The sequence below is a fragment of the Salminus brasiliensis genome, unplaced genomic scaffold (genome assembly GCF_030463535.1).
Source record: "Salminus brasiliensis unplaced genomic scaffold, fSalBra1.hap2 scaffold_130, whole genome shotgun sequence".
Classification (NCBI taxonomy): Eukaryota; Metazoa; Chordata; class Actinopteri; order Characiformes; family Bryconidae; genus Salminus; species Salminus brasiliensis.
Window position 1 is genome coordinate 29,123 of NW_027326662.1, and position 7,520 is coordinate 36,642.

The 7,520-nt window shown below is 40.1% G+C and overlaps 1 long non-coding RNA gene across 1 annotated transcript; it reads left to right on the forward strand.

Moving 5' to 3' along the window:
• The first annotated feature begins 612 nt into the window (after positions 1-612).
• LOC140548836 (uncharacterized) lies at positions 613-6,173 on the forward strand. Its single transcript, XR_011978941.1, has 2 exons — positions 613-916; positions 3,107-6,173. It is a non-coding gene; the product is annotated as an uncharacterized lncRNA (long non-coding RNA).
• The last annotated feature ends 1,347 nt before the right edge of the window (positions 6,174-7,520 follow it).

Consider the following 7,520-nt stretch of genomic DNA (forward strand, 5'->3'; position numbering starts at 1 on the left):
CACCCCTGTTTTTGAAGTGAAAATAGTTGAATAAATCCTCTACAGCAAACAAACTTAAAAATTTTATTTTTCTGCACATTTTATACAGTTATTTTCTAAATGTAATAAACTGAAAAGACTTATTAATATATATAATATATGTTATTACTTATTAATATATAAGTAATATATTTATTGTACTATTACATCTGCACACACCACATTAAATGTTTTTTTCCTCCTAATATGTTAAATTAAGCCACTAAACGCTGATTATGCTCACTTACAAAACACACAACCACACTGGAGAAGGAACTAAACTGGTGTGAGACTGCACGACTTGGCGTCTTTGTTTAAGTTCCTGTCTCTTACCGCTTTCTCCATATTCTCAACATGTTTCTGTGTTAAACTGCTCCACCCTGTACCCTCCACACACACACACACACACACACACACACACACACACACGCACCCTTCACATACTTACAAGTGCACCAGATAGGTGTTTTTCTCACACACACACATGCACTCACACACACACACACACAAGCTTGCACCCTCACATATTTCAACACACCCAGCACAGCTTCCCCTTGAGCTTCTCCTTTTTTCAACTTCAGCTTCAAAACCTTGCCAAACTGAGAGTAGTCACTACACCCTGGCACATGTCCAACGTTATCTATTGGCCTCCTGCTGCCACAGACACGAACAAACTCAGAGTGATACACGCTGAGAGTAAGATAGTGGGCGGGGGACGAGGAGAGACAGACAGAGAGAGAGAGAGAGAGAGAGAGAGAGAATGTAGGAGTAAGAAAGAGAGGAAGAGAGAGGTAAGAGGATAGAGGTGCTAACGACATGCGCAAGACACCAGCATGACACGTGCAGATTGGATTTGGTGGCTGATGGCGATGGTGAGCCAACACGCAGACACATGAAGGTAAGTGCCAGGCTTGAGTAAGTTGGGTGAGACTGAGATGAGGTTCATGATGTGGCGAGAAGCTGTTTTCCTATTTAAAAGGATGAACGCTAGGTTTATAATTCAGTTGTTATTCCTTGTGCAAAAACCCCCCATATATTATTTGCTAACCATTTAGTTTTGCACATTTTCTGGAGTCCCACATAGCTCTGTTTTAGGGTTTCTGAAATGTATGGTAATTGTTGGGGGCAAAAAGTGTGGGCCTACGTACAGGCTTTACTGGGTTAACAGACCAAACTGTGGGAGCTGTATCGTTTTAAATGGTGTAGTACAGAACTGTGATGTAAAACATTAAGTATAAATGGAATATGAGTTAGGAAATAGGGGCAGGAGACAGGGGGAAAGTAACCCCCACTCCCAAAAAACAACAAGCCCATCAGAACATGAAGGCCTGTGAATAGAGAGCTAATACTGACCCCAATCCGTCTCCACTCTACTTTCAGTGACAAATCTAAGCTTTTCCGGCATATCAGAACGAGCTAAGCTTTTCCGCCATGACTATACAGGACACTATGTACAGAGGAGCCAGCACTTCAGACACACTTACAGAGTTTTTCTCTTAGAATCAGCAAAGTGCTGCTTTCTGACGTGCGCTGCTGTCCACTGGTACTTAATTCTACTGTTTAGCAGATATTTAACGTAGTATGTTGTCTGTATTATTAACTGCTGGCATACGTAACATACTATACTGTGTTACGCGTGTGGAGCGTGCACTATTTACTACTGTGTTAAAACATTCTGATGGCGCCTAAAGACTAGAAAAACTTCATTTTTACATTGTGTAATAATGCAGATATATCGCTGCTGTTGGAACAAAACCATGTACATCAATTTCATCATTTCTTTAATTAAAAAAACTCCAACTGCTTTTAAATTGTCTGAAAATGTCTAAAATGTCTGAAATGACTATATTACTATATATATATATATATATATATATTTACATAAACTTACAATTAAAGTTCTGAATGTTAAAGTCACCATATTATTATATCATTATACAAGGATTTAGTCCACCAGTGGTAATATATACATGCTGTGCAGGCATTTTAGGCACCTGAGCCCATTACTTAAAAGCATTTCTTAGCAATAAGAAAGTTTTTACTGTAGAAGCTCCAGATCCCATTAGAACAGATGCAGGGGAACATAAATCCAGTAAAGAGGAACAATAATTTCCCATTCCCATTCTGAAGAAAGTAGTAAGATCTTGTGAGCTACTCTGAAGAACAAAACTTGGTTACAGGTTTCTCCTGGACACCCCCAGCCAGCACAGCGTGGATGTGTTCAATTCCATGATTTACCATCATTAAGCACAAATTTACTAAACTAGGTGTTGATGGAGAACTCTAAATAATACTAGACTTCATGAGGAGAGCTTTGGAGATTTTGTAATGAACACAGGGTTGAAAACTACTCTCAAACATTTTTATTAGCATTTATTCTAAATTACTTTTTTACAGAGCAAATAAACACTTACTGCCCAGATAGTCAGCTTTTCATTATGGTTTTCACAGATGCCTAAAACATCTGCACAGTACTCCACGTGTTTAATGACAACATTGATTAAGGTAAACTGAACTGAATCATATTAAACTCAACTTAACATGACTTGAATTGAACTGACCTGACCTGAATTGAACTGAATTCAACTGATCTGACCTGAATTCAACTGAATTCAACTTATCTGACCTGATATGAACTGGGCTGGGTTTCCAGAAAGTGTCTTGGCACAAACATGACATTTAAATGATTGAGTAAGCATCACCTACCAGTTACGATGATAGTTAACACCATCATGCTTTTGGGGAACCGGTCCACTGTATCCTAGACTAAATCAAACTTAATTAAACTGAACTAAAATGCATTTGGGAAATGAGCCCTTACATTTTTTACTAAATATTCTGAATGTGTAGTACAACTTTCACACACCCACCACACCCTGTACAGCCCCTTCCAACACACACACATACACACACACACTAGTAAGTAGTACATTTTCCATTTTATATAATTAGTCCAAAAAAACACCATAATAAATAGTTGGATCTGTGATTTACTGGTTGCCCAGAAAGTTCATTCTGGGCACAAAAAAGTATATGCCCTATAGTATTGTAGAACTAACTGTGTATTTCTGTTTTTTTTTTTTTTTAGTTTGCCTCTTGCCTAAACTCTACAACAGCTGCTCTGACAGACAGAGCGAAGCAGACAGAGAGAGTGAGGGAGTAAGAGGAAGAGAAGGGTTGTGTCTTTCCGGCCTAGATTAATGCAAGATTAACCCTGCAGAACAGCAGTGGGCTGGAGCCTGAACAAGGAACTAAACACTGCGACTCTGAGAAAAAGACAAGCGATGGCTGTTCATATGAACCCAAGACAGCTAAAGCATTGATGAAAGTGATATTACGTGAAACATCACACTTAGTCAAAGTCTAGACGTCTGGAGCATCCTTGCATGAACTCCTGTCCCATACTTGATTCTCCCAACAGCGACCAGAGCACATTACATACCCCTTCTAACCCACCCAAATCTAGACTTTGTCTGAGGAAAAGGAAAAGGTTTCAGTGAGGTGGTAGTGTGATCTGGTATCTCTGAAACAGGATGTACGGCCTACGTATCTTTTTAAGCGCCTTGTTTTTCTCGCTGGTCTTCGGACCTCACGTTATGCTCCTGCATGCACAGGATCTAGAGGAAAGCACTGCCTCGAATAGAGTGACAGAGATGACCTCAGAGCTTCTACATGCAAGCACTGAAGCTGATGATACAATTCCGGCCGCTACAGAAGAGACTAAAGAGGTTAATATCTCTTTTACTGGGACTGAGGAATCGACAGAACCTACAGCAGCAGCCACCAGCAGCACAGGGTCATCAATGTCCACGGATACTGCAGTTAGCCAAGACAGTGAAAGTTTAGAAACAGAACATGCAACAACATCCAGTCAGCACCTTCCATCCACAACAGAACCTTTAGACATGAAGACAGAGTCTAGCACAGCAATGATCACAGAGTCTAGTGATTCTTGGTTAACTACTGAACTGCAGCACAAGGCCACTGTAGTAAGCAATGTGATCACCACGATGCACCCGCCATCTTCAGCTATAAAAACATCTGCTCCGGCAACTGTGCATGAAAGCACAAAAGCAACAGAGATCATTTCTACTCTAATATTGAGCACAGAGAAAATAGTGGAAACCACACCCAGCATCATGGCAGCCCCACGCAACATCATCACCACCCCGCATCTGCCTCCAGAGGGCTTTGTCACTTCTGATTTGGTAACTGAAAACTGCGAAGACAGCACAAACACATTAATTGACTCATCAACTATTAGTGAAACTACCGCACGCAACATTGGGATTATTGGGACTGAGAATAAAGCCAGTGTAGAGGACTCAGGTCCCAACTTGTTGATTATTATCATCATAGCTGTAGCCATTTTCTGCATAGCAACAGCCTTCTGTGTTGTCATCTTCGTGAGACGCAAGAAGAAGAGACGCTCGCAGCATTTCGGTCATGGCTACATGAACGGGCGAAACCAGAGGTCTAAGAAGAAGAAAGGGGAGGAGGACCCGTGGGCGGGGCCAGTGAATCTGGAGGGAAGAGACAGAGCTGAGTGTGAGGGTCCAGAGGAGCTGGGACAAGGGGATGACAAAAATCCAGATGGAACAGACATGATGCTTAGCACTTTTGCGGCTTCGGAGGGAAATGGTGGGGTTGGACGACCTGGATCAACGGAGGTTCAGAAATGGGAAGAGCAAGAACCTTTGCTGTATATTGACGAGGAAGCAAAGACAGAGGCAAAGGAAAAGCAAAATGATGGGGTGGAGAAAGAAAAGGTGGGACAAAAAGAGGAGGAAGACACCAGTGAAAAGACAGAAATAAAGGAGGCCGAGAAGAACGGAGGAGAAGCTTTTTGTCTCACCACAGCTGTGTGAAATGAACTCTTTTCTAATGAACTGATTTACTCTTTGTCTGTTCACTTTTATACCCTGGGTTAGCGGTTCTCAAACTGATCCAGATTTTTGCTAAAAGAGGTAGAGGTGCCCACCACACACCACACTACACCACCGTGGGAAAAATAAAGATGCTTCAATGGTTTCTTAATAAACATTTAACTACAAAAAATGATTTTCAAGTGATGCCATTGAAGAACCACCTTTGGGTTCATAAGAACATAAGAAGCATGATTGTAATCAAGATGTGTAGGAGTAAAGAATCTTTTAAAGGTCTGAGGACCTCATGATGGCTCATGTATTGCCTTGAAGGTTCTTGAAGGTCACTTTTTAAAGGTTTTTAAAGGTTCTTCACACTCACATCTTTATTACAAACATGGTTCTTAATCATTTAACCATTGAACCATTTGAAGCCCCTTTGTTTTTAAGACTACATTCTCTTTTCCGTTTAACAAAAAGCCTGATGTACGCTGCTTTGGATAAGAGCATCACCTCATGGCTGAGTACCTGTTTGAGAACCACTGCCATCGTTCATTATTTTTTAGGTTACTGCTATCTAGGGTTGGGTATCGAAGTTTAGATTTCGGCACAAGGATGTTTCACAGGCTCATGGACAGTGATAAGACAGACTACTTAAGTACTGAAATTTAGTGTTGAATGGTGTATATTTGTATTACTGAGAATAAAATAAATAAAAATAAATAAGACAGGTCAGTGAATACCAAACACTCGTCTGACTTATCGTAGTCTGACTTATCATCCAATAAAGCATGCTTGTTCCAAAATCTAGAATACTCATTGGCTGAAAAGCTTCTTGGTGAACATACAGTTGTTTGCAAACATTTGGTCCACTCTTTTCAAATTACTTGAGTTGTTAATCAAGAGAATTTAGACCACTTTATTTTCCGATGTTAACATATTGGATAAAACATAACATGTAAATATGCCCTATTCTTTGGACATGCCATGTTTTAGTTTTTTTCTGAAATGCTGCATTTTAATAGGTAGGTAAAAAGCAATTGGGCATTACAGTGTGCAAAACTGTGCTTTTGTAGAGAATATAAACTGAATTTAACTTTAAAAAAATCAACCTAATTTGGTGAGGGGTGCCAAAGGTTTTGCATACGACTGTACATATTAGATGCTATTTTGTAATCATTTGTTTATAATGCATCAGTAGATCTACTATTCTCTATGTACACAAATTCAATCCTCGTACTGTTCCTTTTTAAGACAAAACAAATGACTAAAAATAAATGTTTGAATACATTAGCTCTATTTTATTATCAAACATGAGTTGAATATGTGTGATTTGCATGTTTGACTTTGCTGTAGGCACTTTTGAAACATGTTCACCCCCAGAATTCATCAATCTGTGATGATCAGATAGTGTTGTCATTACTACCTCAATAAGTCTATCTCATCCCAGCCAAGCGTAGAAATAGAAAATTCTACCTTTTTGAAGCCAAAGTAATCATCAGGATAGCTACCATGCAATGTAAAATCTTTGTAGATAAATAAAGTGATATTAGCCAACCAGCAAACAGGCTTATAATTGGCTTACATGGGTGAACGGGGGGTAGGTGGGTTACAGGTGGGCATGGGCTCTGAGTGGGTTTGTACATGCGTTTTTACTTGGCCCAAGGTAAGTTTCCAAATAGGCACCATCGTTACTTCACACCTTAAATCTCACATGGGTCCCACCTAGGCCCTGTATGCAGTGTACAACCCAAATGGGGTCCATTTTTAACCCCTCCTGGTCCCATTACTAGGCATTCATATGTGGAGCCAACGTGCAAGTAGAGAACAAACCACTTTGGCACCAACTGGAAAATACCTTTTCTCACCAAATGTTATGTGTCAAAACATCACTCTGCTGCAACACTGCCATGTAGTCTCCTATGACCTCTTATTTCTATGGTAAACACATAAACAACAGTTTACACCACTATCTAAAACCGATGGAGTGGTGGTAGTGCGAGCAAATTACGAACAACTGGATTTCGTTATAAACAAACACAGATTTGCACATAAACCGATCAGCCTTAACATTAACACCATATGCCAAATATTGAGTCGGCCCCCCTTGTGACCTGCAACAGATCTAACTATTCAGGACTTGGACTTCACAAGTTCTCTGAAGGTGCCCTGTGGTATGCAGCAGATCCTAAGTTGTGTAGTAAGTTGTGAGGTGGGGCCTCCATGAGCATCAATGAGCCTTAGGTGCCCATAACTCTGTTGTTGGCACTTTTGGTAGGTGCTGACCACTGCATACCAGGAAAACAAGCATGCCTAATCTTTTGGAGATGCTCTGAAGAAATGTCATAGCTGAAATTGTAAAGTTCCAACAAGGGCACCCATCTTATCCACAAAGGGCTGGTGTGGCTGCAGCTTTTAAAAGCAAAACTGTTTAATACCACATATTCCTTTATTAGTCACACAGTGGGGAAATTCCCAGCAGCAGGGAAGGGATAGCAAGACACTCAGATGCAAAATGAAGATAAATTACCAATATATACGCAATATAAATAATGGAAATAAAAAAACTAAGAAAAAACAATATTAGTTACAGATTATTTACAGATAATTGCAAATTGACCCTTAATTGCATGTGTG